Source organism: Dioscorea cayenensis, unplaced genomic scaffold, assembly GCF_009730915.1.
Source record: "Dioscorea cayenensis subsp. rotundata cultivar TDr96_F1 unplaced genomic scaffold, TDr96_F1_v2_PseudoChromosome.rev07_lg8_w22 25.fasta BLBR01001356.1, whole genome shotgun sequence".
Taxonomy (NCBI): Eukaryota; Viridiplantae; Streptophyta; class Magnoliopsida; order Dioscoreales; family Dioscoreaceae; genus Dioscorea; species Dioscorea cayenensis.
The window spans coordinates 35,050-54,356 of NW_024087747.1; the positions used below are offsets into that span (position 1 = coordinate 35,050).

At 37.5% G+C, this 19,307-nt stretch overlaps 1 non-coding gene across 1 annotated transcript; it reads left to right on the forward strand.

Annotated features, from left to right (window-relative positions):
• Window positions 1–18,607: 18,607 nt before the first annotated feature.
• LOC120256252 lies at window positions 18,608–18,714 on the forward strand. Its single transcript, XR_005535242.1, has one exon. It is a non-coding gene; the product is annotated as a small nucleolar RNA R71 (small nucleolar RNA).
• Window positions 18,715–19,307: the final 593 nt, after the last annotated feature.

Sequence of the window (19,307 nt, forward strand, 5' to 3'; positions counted from 1 at the left end):
TCCCCGATACAACACGGTCCGGACATGCTCGTGCGCCGACTGTGTCAAGCCAGAAATCTCCCTTTTTAACTCTAATTTTTAGGGTTTCATATCCATCTTTGTTCGGGGATCTTCTTCTCCACCAGGAGGACATTGATGAGAGCGAAGATCAAGCTTATCCACACCTTCTAAGGCATCAAGGAGCGAGTTGGAGGCACAAGGGAATTGGTGCTAGCATACGGAGCTCGACATTGGAGGCAAATCTCAAAGAGAAGGGAGTCATGTCTTCTTTCTTTAGATCTAGTGTTATCTCCTCCATGTTGTACCCATCCATGAGGGGCTAGCCGGCCACGGTGCCCAGGGATGGGAACTTTGTCACTTTGTATGCTTTAAACACTTGTACTTCTCTTGATTTACGGAGTTCTTTTGGTTCTTGTGTTTAATCTTGTATTACAAAACTTGATGTGCTTTATTTACGTAGTTGCTTAGGTAAAACGTGATGGTGGATTGTCACAGTTGTTGTTGCCCTAAGCAATGGCATAACTTGGTGATCTTGAACCCATAGTTATCTTTGCAGAACTCGATATAATTAAGAGCCTTAGTTACAATATTGCTTTTGAGCACACACTAGAACCTAAGAATGTATCTAGTAAACCTTGAGAGCGAGTGAGCATTACTAAGTGCTTAGGAAACATCCCGGGGTATTGTTCTCTTGTTGTTAAAATCAACCCAGTGGCCAATTATCTTCATATGTTCCCTTCTTCCTTTACTTCTTTACTTTTCTTTTCCTTTGAATTAATCCTATCACCAATTCATTATTCTCTAGAGATCAGTGTTGAGCAAGTACTTTTAGTCTAGTCCCTGAGGTTTGACAACCCTACCCCTCACGGGGTACCACATATTACTTGTGTGCGACCTGTGCACTTGCGGAGAATACATCAACACTAAAGATATACTGCATTGCGCTTAACTTCACAACTCTAAACCTATTTCTACACATATTACCCCTACATTACCTTTATAAAAAAACCATAGCACCCCTTTGTCTGACCCATTCAAGTACCGCAGTAAAATTGGTGGTCTTCAATACCTTTGCCTCATCTGTCTTGACATCCCATTTGCTGTTAATAAAGTATCTCAATTTCTTCATTACCCTACCGACATTTACTGGGCCGCAGTCAAACGGATTTTATGTTACTTGCGTTCTACACCATCTCATGGGATCTACCTCACTAAAGCCACCTTACTCAACTCTCTTACCATAAATGCCTACTTCGACACTGGTTGGGCTGGTTGTCCCGATGATCAATGCTCTACCTTTGGTTACTACATCTTTTTGGGTCCAAATATCATATCTTGGAGTGCGAAAAAGCAACCCAAAGTTGCTTGATCTAATACTGAAGTTGAATACAAAAGTATTGCACTTGCTGCTGTTGAACTTTGTTGGATTCGATCATTACTCAGTGAAATTGATCTTTCTAATCCCACCCTTATTCTCTAGTGTGATAATGTTGGTGCAACCTTTCTTGCTGCAAACCCTATTTCACATGCTTGAACTAAACACATAGAGATTGACATCCACTTTATTCGGGATCTTATTGCCAAGAAGACTCTCATTATTCGACATATCTCTGGCTCATCTCAAATTATTGATGTTCTCACAAAGCCATTATCTATCACAGCTTTTCATTGACTTCGAGCCAAGCTCACAGTTTTTTCACTCATGAGCTTGACGGGGGATGCCATCACATAATATTCTATGGGATGATTTATGACTCAATCAATCACACATTCTTTGGTATGATTTGAGGATCAATCAATTATACATTCTTTTATATGATTTGGAGATCAATCAATTATATAAAGATAGCAATTGCAATATTCTCTTTAATTTAGTTTCCTATTGTAAATACTAGACTCTTGTATAAATTGGTATATGATTGTATTATCAAATACACAATCAATGAAAAACATTTCTTTACCTTTCTCTTTTAGATTATAATTACATATTTATATTAAATAGTTCATATTATTATTAGGGTAAATCACACAAATAGTCACTAAACTATAGGGGTACTCCTGTTTTGGCCATTGAACTTTCAAAAATTCTATTTGGTGCACCAAACTTTAGTTTCGCTTCCAATCAAGTCACTAGGGAGAATGCCGTTAACGACATCCTTACGTGGCAAGCCATGTCACATGTTTTTTGCCACGTCACTAAAGTTCAGTGACCTAAATAAATTTTTTTTAAAGTTCAGTGACCAAAATAGAAATGACTCTATAGTTTAGTGACTATTTGTGTGGTTGTATCAAGAGTAGTTGGACCAATTTTTGGTAGAACACGTTTTTTCCTTGTTGTAAATTAAAATCGGGTAAACTGCGTGTTTAGTCACTAAACTATTTGTGTTTTCCTAATCTGGTCACTAAACAAAAAAAAATTTCAATTGGGTCACTAACATTAGCATTTCATTCCAATTAAGTCACTCACCACAACACCATTACCTTGATGCTGAGCTGGCATGCCACGTGGCATTCCACTTCAGCAATAAGCTTCACGTGATGATTTGACTGGCCACAAACTCATCATACTTTCCCCTTTTCCTTAGGGGGAAAAAGAAAAGTTTTCAAGGTTGCTCTTTCCTCCTTGATCTTGGCCCTCGCTGTTTGGTTCAAGAGATCTCAAAAAGTTTAGGGTTTCTCTAACGAGGGTTTCGTGGCGGATGGAGGACTATGTTGAAGCTGAGCTCCAAGACGTCCAAGGTATGGATCCCAATCTCAAGAAATATTTGGGTTCTCAGTGTACTTATTTTTTGAACCAATTTTAGGATTCTTGACTTGGATTCTTGCTTCTGATTGTGTTCTTGACATGAATACAATGGACTTTTAGTTACTGAAGGGTTTATGAGTTCATTCCTGAAGGATCGTTGTAGGGTTTAATTCACTTTTCTTGAAAGTTTTGTGGTTCTTGATCGTATTCTCTTTTTGATTGAAATTGATCCAATGCTATGGTAATTGGTATCTTTCTATCAGATTTATTTGGTTTCTTGATGAAATTTTGGGTTCTTGATGTGGTTTCTTGCTTCTGAGTCGGTGATTAGTGTGGATCTCTTTTTAAGATAATCTTACTTTGTGGTCAAGATCATGAGATCCATATCAAGAAAATCATCCAGGATTTAAGACATTCTTAATTATTATTGTTATTAAACTAATAAGATGTGTGTTTTTATTCCCAAGGCACTAAGCACTTGTATTGGTCAGGTGCATGGAATGGAAATTTAAAGCTTTTAATCACAATTAAACCACTGGCGATGTCATTATAATTAAGCATATAATTAAATAATTAATTTATACTTAATTGCATCATCATCTCTTGAAAAGAAAGTCTTATAATTAAGTCATTGTGTGGTGATTAGTGAAACTATGAGATTGAGACATTTCCCACTTGTAGTTGTACCAATATATATACTTGAAAAAAGTAATACTATGAATACTATATATCTAATGCTAATAAAATTGATAAGTGCTTGTATATAAGTAATATAAAGTATACTTTTCTTACATTGAGCAATACTTTTATCAGATTTATAGCTCATTTATGTGTATTTGTGTTCTTTTGTACATTTAGGGTTGTGGAGACAAGTTTGGGAGAAAGGAAGCAATTGTTGATGAAGTTCTTAGATCAAACAAGGGTCAAGGCACAAGTTGTGCTCAAAGACATGTGGGTGTGTGCCAACCTCCATTGTACTCAAGTGAATACACAAAGTGGAGTGGCACAAAGGCAGTCACACTCATATGTTCCGACTTGTGCAACATTGTTAAAAGCTTCGCCAATGTGGTTTCATTAAAAACTCGACGTGATCTACAACATGAATGTGTGCCCAATCATGCGGCCTTGATGAAAAGAGTGAATTTTGGAGCATTCCGGAGAAGCAATGTAGCAGTTCACTATAGCAAAACCACTATAACAGTTACTGTTCACAGCGCGTAGGAAAAGAAGTTCTGAAAAATCCACATGGCCGTGTGAAAACTCCACACGCCCGTGTGGATGCCGGATTGCAGCACTATAAATACCGCTTTGAGAGTTCTATTTGGGGATCTTCGTCCTATCTTTTGCCCATCTTTTGAGGCTAGCGTGGCTAGGGTTTGGAGAGGCTTTTGCTAGGTTTTAGGAGTGGTCCTATGGTATTCGACATCGAGTTCCTTTGGAGGAGAACCATTTGGGGAGCTTTCATCGGTATCAATTCGGCGAGGTGTGCCCTAGGTTTGACAAGGGAACCGTTGGAGAAGATGAGGTGGCTCCTTAAGACCACCAACACGGAAGACAAGGGGGTTTTATCTATAGATTGCTTGCATTCATTTTTGATTTCATTGTTGATTTTGTATCGCTCCATGGAGAGCTAAACCCCTAGTGGGTGCTTGGACTTGTAAACCCTAGGATGATTTTGTTTCATTTATTCTTATTATTCTTTCTTTAATTGATGTTTTAATTGAGTTTCAATCTTGTGTGCTTGTCGATTTGATTTTTTCTTAGAGTGACACTAGGGTTGAGAATCTATCTAGGTAATCCTTTGAAGGGGTGACAACTTCATTAAGGTTGGATTTAGCGAGATTGAAGAGGGTTGAGAAGGTGAGTCGAGAGGTAGCGGAACACCCCCTTTCCCTTCCGGCGTGATTTATCCTACCTCCACGTTCCATGAGTTCTTTGCGGTCACGATAGAGTGAAATGGTAAGAGACAAACTCCACTGGGCTTAGTTGTGCAAGCAACAGAGTGAAGTGTTGAAGTAATCTTTAGTGCTGGGTCTCAATCGTGACTAGAGGTCTTTCGCCTAGACCAAAGGATTAGATCTATACTAGGAAATAGGATTTATCACTTGGAATCCCTAGAGCTTCAAGCATTCCTACACAGTGTGAGGCGTCTAGAGTATCCCTTTTCTGCGGGGCATAGTGTAAAGGGCTAGTCACGATTGACCTTAGGTTTGGGACCGTGTGTCTTTGGTTTGCCACGACTCATTAGTATTCAATTAGGAGGCATAATAGTAGTCTTGCACTTGAAACAATAGTCCTAGGGTGAGCATCGTCCGAGTACCCCATTTTACCGTCGATTACCTCTCTTCCTATTCTTGCTTGTTCCCTCTTTTCTTTACTTTTATTTGCATTGACACTTTGAATCAACATCACAACTTGGTTTTCACTATAGTGAAGTAGCAATACTTGTGTTTCCGAACAACTATTCCTTGTGGATTTGACTACCCACTCACCGGGGTATGTTATTATTTTGACAACCCGTGCAATTGCGGTACACATGCAAGGGATGTGTCATAAAAATATATATATGGTTCATTGAGTTCACGTTTCATTAAGTAAAACAAATATTGTGTATATATATCTCATTTGATTTCATATACTTAATGATATATAATAAGAAAAGAAAATAAAGTTAGCCAAACAATTAATAAAAACATGCATAGAAGGAAGAAGACGTTAACAAGATAATGTACTTGTTCAGTTTGATTTGATGAAAACACAAGCATTAATATTAATCATTTTGATTAAAACATAAATCAACATACATCAAGATATGAATATATTTGAATATATGTTTGATGTTGAATGCTTGATACTCTTAGGACATAGCTTACATCATTATTCTCTTGGTTCCACTTGCATCATCTAGATAAAACTAGCTAGTCACCATCTAGATAAAAAGAAGGAAAAAATGAAAGAAAAAAAAACAAGACATATACACGTCAACTTAAATTTACAATCTTTCATCTGTCATGCATGGAAGACCAAATTAGTACAATATATTTTCCTTTTTAGTTACTACAGTGACAATAATAAAACATTCCAACTAAGTTTATGCATAGTATCAAGGATTTTTTTCTTTATGTTATGCGTTATGTTGTGATTAATAATTATAATCTTGGTTTGCATGTTCTAACCTAAAATCTCGAATGAGAAATGTTAATTATAATCTTATTTTACATGTTCTAACCTATAATCTTGAATGAAAATGTTAATTGTAATTCGCAATGGGTATAAGGCAAGAGTAATATAAGCTTCTTTTGTGCTTAATGATTTCTTTTGTGTAGGTTTCTTCTCAAGTGCTTATTAGCACACAACAATCTTGTATCAATGCAACCATTTCTGCAAATGCACTAAGCCAACCACCTAGACCACATGAAATGCCAATGGCATTAAAGTATATTGGAGATTCAGCAAAAAATGGAATTGCAGCCAAGGGGAAAAGGCATATATCAAACCATGATGGCAATGCTCGAGCAACATAAAGAGAAGATAGCATCAAATAGGAGTCATGAAAAGAAGGACAGTTGTTGGCGAGGTTGCCTTAATTGTGTAAGCATCACCTAAGTTTTTTGTTCTTCTATAGTAGCTCAGAATGCCAAAATGGGTTAGCAATTTTTGTTGTGTTCAGCAACTAGAAACTAATGTATGTCTTTATGTTATGTAATGCTAGTAGTGCTTTTGGGAGAAAATACTGGTGTTTTGTTATGTTACAATAGATGTTGCTTTTTGAACAATGTTTCACTAGTGACTGTCATTGTGCATATGTTTTTCTCTAGTAAATTTTAGAATTTCTTCATTTCTCATATGAATGGTTTATGGAATTATGCTCATAGCTAATGTTTACAATAAGTAATTTTTAGAACTGTGTCCATTTCTTTGGTAGATTTTACATAATTTTCATTTAAAGAACAAATGCATAGGATACTAAAGTAATCTACATATTTAGTCACTAAACTATTCACGTTTTCCTAATCTGGTCACCAAACTAAAAAAAAAATTCAATTGGATCATTGCTGAAGTGGAATGCCACGTCAACAACACAACAAAAAGTCTGACATGTGTCGTGACGTGGCATGCCAGCTTAGCATCAGGGTAATGGCATTGTGGCCAGTGACTTGATTGGAATGAAATGCTAACATTAGTGACCCAATTGAAATTTTTTTTGTTTAGTGACCAAAATTTGAAAATACGAATAGTTTAGTGACTAAATATGTAGTTTACCCATTAAAATAAATGTTTTCATCTTGCTCAGGTTATAAACATAATGCTTTTCTGCAATGATTGTTCATGCTATTTTGAATTGTTGTATAGGGTTCTTCTCAAGCTACAAACAGAACAAAGTTTTGGATATGGAGCTGGTTTTGAAAATGCTTGTAGGCAACAACAAGGGAGACAAGTGCCTTCGAGATACATGAGGGACTTGCCACAAGTTGGAAGTATGACTCCCCAAAAAAAGGAAAGAGTCTCAATCTGATAGAAATGCAAAGAAACAACTCTCCAAGGGTGCACATTAGTAGAATGACTGTTATTGGGGAGGTTGCACACGTTGTGAAAGTCTTTAGTAGGCTTAGTTTTTGGAATTAGACTTGTCAAGTGTTTTTTTCTTTTTGTTCAGCTTTAACAGACCATTACATATGAAGCTGGGTTTTTGTTAAGTTGTTGGATGCCAGCCATGTCTGCCAATTTTGTAAATCAGCTTAGGGATTTGAATATAATTATGTTTAGTTATCAATACAACTAACTATTTCACCAAAACTCTATTTGTATGATTGTGTTTTGTGAATGTCATTTTTGAACATTCAACAGTTGATTTATTGAATGTATATATTGTTCCATACATATACAAATACATCTTTACAAGGAAAATTGAATCTAAAGTTACGATAAAAACCCAGGGGAAAAAATCAAGGATAAACAACACAAATAGTCACTAAACTATAGAGTTATTCCTATTTTGGTCACTGACCTTAAAAAAATTCTATTTAGGTCACTGAACTTTAGTGACGAGGCAAAAAAAAAACATGTGACATCGCTTGCCACGTCAGGACACCATTAATGGCGTTCTCCCTAGTGACTTGATTGGAAGCGAAACTAAAGTTTAGTGACCCAAATAGAATTTTTTAAAGTTTAATGACCAAAACAGGAATACCCCTATAGTTTAGTGATTATTTGTATGGTTTACCCTTATTATTATTATTATTATTTACAAAATTAAGAAATATTAGAGTAATTATGGGTAGAGGATAAATATGTCAAATCCCATCAATTCTTCCCCATTATCTTCACATTTGGGGTAATGAAAATCAGCCTTTAATTCCAGAGGGTCATGATTCAATTCCCATTCCTATACTTTTCCCAATGGGTGTTAGCATTAAAACTTGTATCTATTTCCAGTCCTTAGTAATCATTACCCTCATCCAAACACACCCTAAAGAACTTTATTCAAACAAGAGGAGGTTTTAGCCTAGCCCTCCTTAATTTTTTTTTTCCTTTCCCTTATAAGCTCTTGATCCAACCACAGCCTAATATTGATTGATTTGCATATATTTTAATGACGGTCAAATTTTGTAATTATAGACTGCTTATACCAAAGCAACTTAATAACTATAATAATTAACGAGATGCTTATTGACCCAAATTCATTCATTGGTATAATTATTGCTTATTTTGCTCGAATAATTTATTTTAATAATTATTATTAATATATATTAATACTATAAATTTATGAGGAATTGCATGGAGCATCCCTCCAATTTTGTCAATGGAGTAAAAAGTCCTTTGACTTTTCCATATCCCTTATAAGTCCTCCCTTTTCTATAGAAACACTTTCAAGTCCAACAGTCCACTAACGGTGTTAAAAATAGAGTAAAATGATGGGATTGCCCTCAGTTGGTTATAAGATTTTGAAAAAAAGTTTGAAAATGTAAAATAGTTATTAAGTAACCATCACATCACATCCCCATACTCATTTCTTCTTCTGCTGAGAAAAGAAAGCCTTTTCGTCTTCCTCCATTGAACGACCATATCGCAGCCGGCCGACGTTCGTGTCACTGCTACCGAAGAGAAGGAGAAAGCTTGAGAGCATCCTTGCCTTATGTTTGGACACTGAAGGGAAAAAAAGGTTTGAAGGCCGATGGCATTGGAGGCCAACACCCTTTGGTTAGTCTTATCTTGCATTTATAGTTTATTGTTTGTTAAATTGGATTATCATTGTGCATAAGCCACGAAATTCCTTGAAATCTCTTGACAAAGACATGAAATTTGAGTGTGTAGTTAGTTTGTACAATAGGTTTGTGCCTTAATTTCAGTTGTAATGAATAAATCCACACGAATGCATGAAAACAACTGTCTTATGTGCGCAGAATCTCTCTAATAACGTTGATATCAACATGTGGAATTTATTTTTAGGGCCGATGTTACAAAATGTATTTGATGTTCAATGCTAACAATCACATTACCGATAAGATTGTATCTCTTTAGTTGTATTATGAATGGATGATTAACATTTAAAACCAAAGAAGATGTGAATGGATCATTAACATTTAGGATTCATGCATTTTTATTATGAATAGAATTACTATCAGTGGTTATTGTTTACATTTCTGTTGTTCTGTTCATTTACAGATGACAATTGCTTGCACTGTGAGTTGTTGTTGATATTATGGGCAATTTATATTGTTTGGGAAAGATATAGTGGGTGATGACTTTGTTATTTCAATAAGTATATGTCGCCTGACCAATTTGTTTTGTTTGTGTGATTAGGAATATTATGGGTGACAATTCAGGAAATCTTGTGAACGGACGTTGTTATTTAGCACCAGTTGTTGATACCATCAACCGGTTGAAGAAGATGATGACACGAAGGCATTGGGATATACTTCGAAGGACACCATTCAGCCACCTCATGGACATTGAGCCCATAGTCCAAGAGCGCAGTGTTTTGGATGCATTAATGCAGATGTTTGATGAAAGGAGAAACACATTCCATTTGGGGGATAGTTTTCTGCAATTCAAGGCCGAAGATGTTTCATTAATATTAGGATTACAATGTGATGGCACTGCCATTGACTTCAAAAGGAAAAAGGAACATTCTGTATTTGAAGAGGAATACTTCAGTAAAGGAGTAGACCGAAACATGGACTGCTTGGTGAGGTCATTAATGAACGTGGTGGTAAAAAGAGAAAGCAAGAAAGAAGAAAGTTTTGTGAAGCTTTTATTAGTGTACATTCTAGGATTTCTCCTTTTCCCCACAACTTCATGTTCGTCACCGGCATGGTTACCCTACTATGTGGACAATCTATCAACAATAGGACAGTACGCATGGGCACAAGTTACACATAAATGGATGATGGATGATGTACCTCTCGCAGCCGCTCGTGTGAAAGAGAGATGTGCCGGGAAGCAATCAAGGATAGGATACGTAAGGGTTGTACTATGGCATTAATCATTTGGTTTTATGAAGTCACAGGTAACGGAAAGAAGATTCACTTTGGAAGGACACCACGCATTCTCTGTTATGGTGTTGGTAGTTACAAGAAACAAGCTACTGCTAGTGCCTTGATTGATTCACTAGAGGGCAAGAAGGTATGCATAGTTTAGCATGTACTCGTGAATATTCTAATTTCGGTTTTAATATTACAATATAGTACTCATAAGTATCTGTATGAAATTAATATTTACAATTGTAATGTTGTTTCACACCAATCTGTTCACAATTTGGCAAACTTGTTTACTTATTTATATAAATGTTCAGTATGTTATATAAGATGTTTATTTTATGCAAAGATTTTTTATGTATTAATTTCTAATGTACATGTTTTTGTTGATGTTTGTTATCTTCTGCTAGTTTGTTCCACTCATGGCGGACAGAGAATCTGAAATTGAACTGCTCGGATATGGAAAGGTTCAACGGAATAACACATTGATGGTTTCAGAGACATCCGATGCTATGAAAGCACCTAAGTATGTGAGGACAAGGCGAAGGAAATTAGATGGGAAAATGAAGGGGGAGCCCTCCCAGACGAAAGGTCAGCATAGTAAGCAGTCAGATAGCACACAGTTGGAGTCTGGCCAGCAATCACTATCCTCCAGTTCAGTGAGGAAGGCCACAAAAGACGAGAACTATGAAACTTTGGTGGAAGAGTTGATAGCACTTCGTGCAAAGGTAAGTGTTCTTGAAAGTAAGGAAGATGTCATCAACATGAATGAGGAGCAACCACCCCATGATGATCCGTCTGAACCCCCGGCCAAAAAGTTTAAGAAAGTGGCGTCCAAGCCACGAGTACCGAAACCCCCATTGGCGGACGTATCTGAAGCGTCTTAGTATGAGAAGCCAGTCACGCGAGCTACAAGGGCAATGAAATCCTCTTGCCCAACACTTGCTCCCTCAACAAAAAATATCAGCACTCGAAAAGGAAAGAAAAGGACAGCGGCAACTCCATCACAAATGAGTGTGCTTAATGAACAAACAACTGATGACATTGATAATGCCATAGAGTCCTTAACCCAATTGAAAAATCATGAAAAATTATTTGTAAAAGAGGGGGAGAAGGAAGCATGCCCCATAGAGGAAATACAAGATATCCCCACCAGTTTAGAAGACACTGGGTTACATATATGCCATGAGAAGGTAAAAGAACCTCCAAAAGATTTCATTCCAGGAAAAAAATGACCCACAGGTTTTGGCCGTCTGAAAAAATTACAACAAATGCCATTGAGTGTGTTTCTCAACAGCAGAATAGACGAGTAAGTACCTCAACAAAATTTCGCATTGTGCTGGTTCAATTTGACACTATACTTATTGAATTCAAAATTAAACCTTCACTATCATGGTGTATTGATCGTTTTTCAAATTTTCTCTGCAAGTTTCAATTTGTGCATGCTAGTATTACAAATAGCAATTTAGATATCATTGTAATTGTTTATTTTTATTGTTAAGTGTTTATATTTATTATATGTTGTTCATATGTTTCCTTGATATGATACTAGGACTACTGTATGGAGTAATGTATGGGGCCACACGACCCGATGTCATCTTCATGCTTTAATCGATGGTAAACTTATGGTGCCGGATTCTGTCATCGATGTGTTCGTCCTTATGTTACTCGATTCTTTGAAGAAATCCCCCCACGAGTTCGATAGACCTGCCACAATTTGTAGACCCATGGCGCTTGCTCTGTCACAGCAAGAGCATTCAGTTGATGGTCTTGATAAAACGATGTCCCCAGCTTTAGAAGATTATGGCAGAGTGAAACTTGTTCTCATGCCGGTTGCTTTGGACAAACATTACCATCTTATTGTACTCGACAAAGACGAGAAGGCATATTTTCATTATTCATCTGTCCGTAGTCCAGTTTATGATCATGCAGCAAATGACATGCTATTGATACCCATTTTGAGTTTCTGGTACTTTTTTGTAACTCTGTTTTCGTGTTTTGCAGCGTTCCTTGTTTGAAAATCGTTTGCAGATAAAATTCAATATCAATGAGGCGGCATCGTATACACTTACCCATGTTCGTGACTGCCCACAACAGAGGGAGGATAGTGTCGATTGTCCAGTGTAACTGATGCGCTTCATGGAACAGCTTCTGCATGGCAAGGAATCAGTGTACCCCACTCAGATGTTGCCCATCTGCGACTAGAGTACACTGTACACATCTTGTCAGATGGCATTACACGAAACACACCCCAGTTAGCATTGCCTACGGAAGCGTCAGAGGCAAGTACAGAGACTGGGGAAGAAATGGATGATGCCAATAACCACGCCAATAACCACGCCACCCATCCTAAAGATTAATGCAGAGCCACAGCCGTCTAGTGATTGTGCTAAAAAGTCAAATGCCTAACATGAAATGAATGTCCTCACTTACTGTACTGTCTTACTTCACTAAGAACAGTCATTACTATATTTGAATATTTACTTTAGTAAGAACAATCATTACTGTACTGTCTTACTAACTTATGCTATACAAATTAACAGCAAAAGTCATTTTTGTCTATTACTGATCATATATGCTAGCTCCAAATGACTTACTCGCTTTATACATCACTTTCAATGCTTGCTGACCAATAAAGCATACTCGTATCCAACTATTGTGTTTGTTGTTTATAAATTGAATATGCCGCTCATTAATGTGTGACTACGTTTATATGTGTGGTTTGTTGTTTACTTACACCGAAAATGCTATTTACACTTCAAAATTCGCCATCCACGGCCAGTATTAGAAATTAACATATATGGTTGGATGGACGATTTTCAAAACATGTTACCCTATTTCATTGTTTAACAAAAACATGCACTTCACCTAGTGTTTAGTCTGCGATTACTTCATTACATGTTGCCCTGTTATGTCCGATTGAGTGGCAACAGCTACAATGTATTTCACACACATGCCATGCTTGTGACTCAATCCGCTTGCTCCTCGGACGACCAGGCCTTTTCTTTGAGATAGGTGGTCTAATACGGAGTTGGTGAGAGTCATCCAACGGTTTGTCATAATCTGGTACAGGGAATATCCATTCTTTGTATGTCAACTTGTAGGATTTGACAGTGTAGTATGGTTCAATGAAGTGATGGACATTTGTATAAGTTTGCATAATCGCTGCGCAAGCATGCTTACATGGTATTCCGTAAACCTGCCAGTGGCGACAAGAGCATGTTCGAGCACACAAATTAACAGAATTACTCTGGTGGTCAACAACCTCGAACTGTTCTCCATCTGAACAACCTATCAGTAAGCACCTACTTTCTTCGACTATCACTTCAATCTTCTTGTGTATCACAGGGCAAAGATAAGATTCCCATTTCAAGCAACAATTACGTCGGTTATACATCATGTTCATCATCTTAAACCTAACTACATGAACATAGGTTGTATCAATTGCACCGTGGAGCATACCATTACGATAGTAAATGTAAAATATAACAGGATTTAGGGGTAATAATGCAAGTACAAACTGTAGAACACATTGCATAATTTGTAAACACCAACTACTAATACTAAACAGTAACGTGATAAACGAAAGGGAAATATAAAATACAGAACACAAACCTCTAATAGTAAATAGATTAAGCGAAATCAGAACAGTAAAGAACAATATTAAAAGCAAATGGTTGAAAAAAAACATGAATACGGGAAAGCATGTAACAACTTTGCATTCTATTATGGGTACCACCTTATTGCATCTACCATCTTACACACAGGAAGGTGTCGTGCTTCTCTTATCCATGCATTAAAAGATTCTGCGACGTTGGAGTACATTTCACCCCACCGCTGGCCTCTAAACAAGTAATTACACCAATGTGACATGTCCGATTTCTGGAACATCCAATAGTGTGCTTGTCCTGATGTGGCCAATAGGGAGCGTACAGCTTCATCATATTCGAAAGACGTACATGCATATGCAATCTTCATAATCAAACTCCAGCACTCATCTTTTAATGACTTTCCTAGCTGCCCATTTGATTTAAGAAAATTTGCATGTAGATGTCGCAAGCAATAAGCATGCGGGGATGAAGGAAAAACCTTCGCAATAGCATTTACAAGTCCTTTCGACCGATCCGAGATGAATGTGATTATGTTGGTGTAGTCGTCATCACCGTATATTGCATCACCCAAAGTTGATGTAAACCATGTCCAGTTATCATCAGTTTCATTATCCACGATAGCAAACGCCAAATGAAAAAATCCTTCATTTCCATCTTTGGCTGTTGCACCAAGAAGGATACCGCCATATTTGCCCAACAAGTGAGTTCCATCTAGAAAAAGCATAGGCCTACAACCCCGCTTGAAACCATCAAGAGAAGCACGAAAACAGAAAAACCCACGCTTGAATCGTTCTCCATCAGTGTCAATAATAACGACGCTACCTGGGTTAGTTTCAGAAACTTTGGCTGCATACCATACCAACAGATCATAGCTTGCTATATCACTGCCATGAAGAATTCCCTTTGCTAACTCTTTACCCATCCAGGCTTGTTTATACGGCAGACGAACACCGTGGTCACGTAATATATCTCGTTGTATATCCACTGCTCGGTATAGAGGCCGATCACGTAATTTCATTACTACCTTCCTACTTACCCATTTCTTTGATGCTCTCGGGTGAAATGGTGTGTTGATGCCCCCACCGCATGTGTGTTCATGCTGTGCTGTTTTAATCCTGAATGTAGGAAGGTTTCCGTCTCTTGAGGCATGAATACGCCATTGACAATCTTCATCAGCACATGTCACAGTCACTCTATCTTTATCGTTCTTTATGAACCGAAAGTTGAAATTGCGTTTGACGGCTAAGTCACACAATGCATCCTTAAAGTCTTTCGCATTTTCAAAACGATGACCAATCATAGTAAACTCAGCTTCTGAATCTCTTGTCGGATTACTTATTGTTAAAGGTCCTCCATGTAAAACTGGCGGTAGCATTGACAATGTTTCTCTAGTATGATGGAAAAAGTAAGTTGTTAGTTCAATAAATAAACAGAAACACTGTAATTTTGTCAGAAGGACCTCAGAGGAAGTTTAAAAAGTTTCAGGGACTTAAAAATAATTTTCCCATTATTATTTAATAATCTTGTAAATTATATCCGGATAGGATTTGTATTCGGATAGATTTACAATCTGGATATGTTTAGGATCCAAATAGGGTTAGGATCCGGATATCTTTGTATCTGGATAAGTTTAGATTTTAATTATAAATTCATATAACCCTGGTCTTTTGTCTTTACAGTGAGACTAGACAAGTGAATAAGAGGAATATGGCCACTCCACTCCAGGGACGTAGGCACATTGCCGAACCTCGTAAATCTTGTGTATTTGTGATTGTCTTATTGCTCTCTTGATTTCCCTTGCTGATCCTCTATTTTTTCTAACACTATCCAAGCACTATCCATGCTAAGTGGATAATTGGAGAATGTTCTTGTATCACCTCCATTATAGCAAGTATAGTGTGGGAGCGAAGTAGAGCGTGATGAGTTTGGCTTTAAGGGTGGTCTTGATGATGAATACAGTGGTGGGGAGTTGGATGATTTGTGTTATAAACTACAACATAATGAAGCCGATGGCCTAAATGAGGTAAGAAACCTTAAACTAAAAGTTCCATCTTTTCAAGGGAATGAATTATGCAAAGGACTATTAAAATTGGGTGCATAAGATGGAGAAATTATTTGAGTATAGTGAGTAAACTTAGGTGACGAAGATGAAGATAGTGTCACTAGAACTTTCAGGTTATGCTAGTTTATGGTGACAGAAGTTGAGGGAGTTAGACCATGTTTGAGTGAACTAGATATTAACACATAGAAGGAGATGACATGGCTGATAAAATGCACTTTGTGCCTACATATTATAAACAAGAATTATATTATTGGTTGCAATCCGTTTATCAAATGGAAAAGAGGGCCATGGTTATGCCACTAAGTTGGACATCTTCATGGTGGGGTGTGAAATACAAGGGCTTGTAGGGTAGACGGTGATGTTGATGCTCCTCTTGCGTGATGATGGTAGCCCATTGAACAGGTGGTGGTGCACCACAAATGTATGTGTTGCTCAAATAATAAAATGGTGAGTAAGTTGTCATATTCGCTTGCTAGGAACGGAATTACTAGTACTAGCTAGGCACTTCTCTGATATCTAGCTTACTCTAGTGATAATAATTGGCTTAAACTAAGAATTTAAACAAGAAGTCCTAAAAAGCAAAAATAAAGATTGATGAGTGCATGAAATGCTTGTATTTTGTATTCTAAATCTAGGCAAATTGCTTGACTTCTTGTATGGTTTTTTTTTTTTTTAAATTTTAGTACTATGCTAGGTATTTTGTGCTTAATGTGCATGTAAAGATATTTTAGGATAGAAGAAGTGAATGATGTGATTTTAAGCGGAACAAGCATAAAAGAATAATTCTAGAGAAAACCATAGCCTCAGCATGGCGTGTTCAAGGCTTGTAAAACACCAGAATGAATAAATTGAAGAGCACAGTCCCAAGCACGATTTTGGTGCCTAGAGCATAGCCGTGCTCATTAAGAACGAGCATATTCTTTGGCTGTGCAAATCTTTGGATGCCAAATTTTTATGCATAATTGACTCCTAGGAGTTGGCAAAAGCAAGGTTGTGCATTAGCCTATTACCTACTATTTAAAACCCGATAGCTAGGGTTTGTTCAGTGACTTTTTGATGAAATCATAAGGGGTTGGCTGAGATTAAAGGAGGCTTTTAAAGGATGTGTTGAAGATGCTCCTTCAGCCCATCGGGTATTAGATTAGACAGCAAAGTTGACTCCAATCTAGAGATTCCATCATTCTTTAGAAAGAAGTGATAAGTGAATAATTGTACATATTTTTATATTATTTTCTATGATTAATTGGCATAAATTATAGTATTCATTTGGAAGACAATACTTAACATGGTGTAAAAATTAATTTCAGGTCACGGGCAATGCATGATCAGTAGGAGGGAGATAAAAGAAGCAATTTTGAAGTAAAACAAGTAAGAAAGAGCTCTCTCGACAATAAAAATAAGAGAACAAGCCAAACAAAACACCGTACGGTCCAATTACAACTACTACCTATGGTCATAAACCTAATCCAGAGAACCTTGTTGGCATATTTATGCCCATAAGCAAGAGCATAACTATCAAATAGATGGTCTTATAGGTAGATCTTACCCTTGTAAGATGGGACATAAGGTTTATCCAGAGGAGCTAATGGTGAGGACATACTCCTATGAAGGAGATCGCAAGCGTCATCAAGAGAAGCTTATAGTGTAGAAATTATGGCCGTAAGCTGGACCGCATTATCAAGATAGAAGATCTTACAGGCAGAGTTTATGGTTGTAAGATCCCCGTAAGGAATTAGGTATAAAAGATTTTACTGAGGGTTGGAAAGACTTTTGGTGGCCGAGAAAAAGAAGGAGATGAGAAAGAATCTTAGACCTTTCTTTGGTAATCCAACAACTTGGAGGGCTTTATCCATGGTTTAAGGCATCATAGGATCCATTGACCTGAGTTCTCAGTGGCCTTTGTGGAAAATTTGTAGAAGATTTATTGGCACTCTGAGGTGATGAAGCTTAGAGGAAGTTTTAATGTGATTATACATTTTAATGATCATCTTTTGCATTTAAGTTGTTCTCAAGGGTGTTTTTATGGATGATTTGGTACTTAGTTTATTTCATTTATACTTCTCAAGGAAACATAAGCACAACTTGAGCCAAAGTATGAAATCGGAAGCAAAACAAGATAAAAAATAATATTCAAATAAATGCATAGGAAAAGTACACAACCGTGTACTTGCCTATGTACCCTTCGAGTATCAATAAGTTGAAGATCCAAAAACATACACAGACCATGTATATAACCATGTACATGACAATGCATTTCTTAGACCAATGTCATCCTGAGAAGAACACACCCGTTTATATGATATAGACACTCGTGTACATCTAAGAATCAAGAGAGCATCAGCTAAAGGAGAATACGGGCTGAAATGAGACACATGGTGCAATTGGTCAATCGGAGGGAGCATGTCCTCCACCATAACTGGTGCAATTGGTCACGGCCGCAACTCTATTCGAAGCTATAAGATCTAGCTTCTTACTCAAACTCTCCACTTGGGCCGCCAATGAAGTTACCACATCAATTTCATGGAGACCGGCCACTTTTTTCTTTTCCCTAGTGTTCCACTGGTAGCTATTTAACCCCATTTCCTCAATCAACTGACGAGCCTCGTCGGGGGTTTTGCTACCTAAGGTACCTCCTGCCACCGCATCCAAGAGTTACCTTGTACTCGGGTTCAAACCATTGTAGAAGGTTTGAACAATCATCCACTCCGGGAATCCGTGTTGCGGACACTTGCGCAGGAGTTCCTTGAACCTTTCCCATGTCTCAAATAGTGACTCCAATTCCAACTGCATAAAGGATGAGATCTCATTCCTAAGCTTTTGCCGATTTTCCCGGGAGGGAAATAACGGGCTAGAAAAAGCTTCTACCATCTCCTCCCATGTAGTGATTGATGCTCTAGGTAATGAGTGTAGCCAACGCTCGCTTTCCCTTTAAGGAAAATGTGAAGGCTCTCAACTTGATGGCATCATCCATCACACCATTTATCTTCAGAGATGTCACACACGTCGAGGAAGTTTCTATGTGACTGCTTTGGATCCTCATCGGCCAAAACCGTTGAATTGCAGGGGACTCGCCGCAAAGATATGGATGAATGCCCGGCTTTAGCCCAAAAATTCGAAAGTAGAATTGGGGACGCACAATACTCGATTGTGTCCCCAACATCAAGGTCCGCATAATCGGATAGTGTTCGTTGTTGCTCATTTTGTTCTCGCCATGTTGTCGATCCTTCTACTTCCAAATCAGCAGGATTAGGTTGTTCTTGTACATGTTCTTTCCCTTTCCTTCAAAGTGTACGCTCAAGCTCGTGGTCTCCTTCAATCAATATTGATAGATTCCCTCGGGTCATAAACCTGAGCCGCACTCAAAAAGTAAAGATCAGAACGATGATAGAATAAGAAGATATGAAATAGAA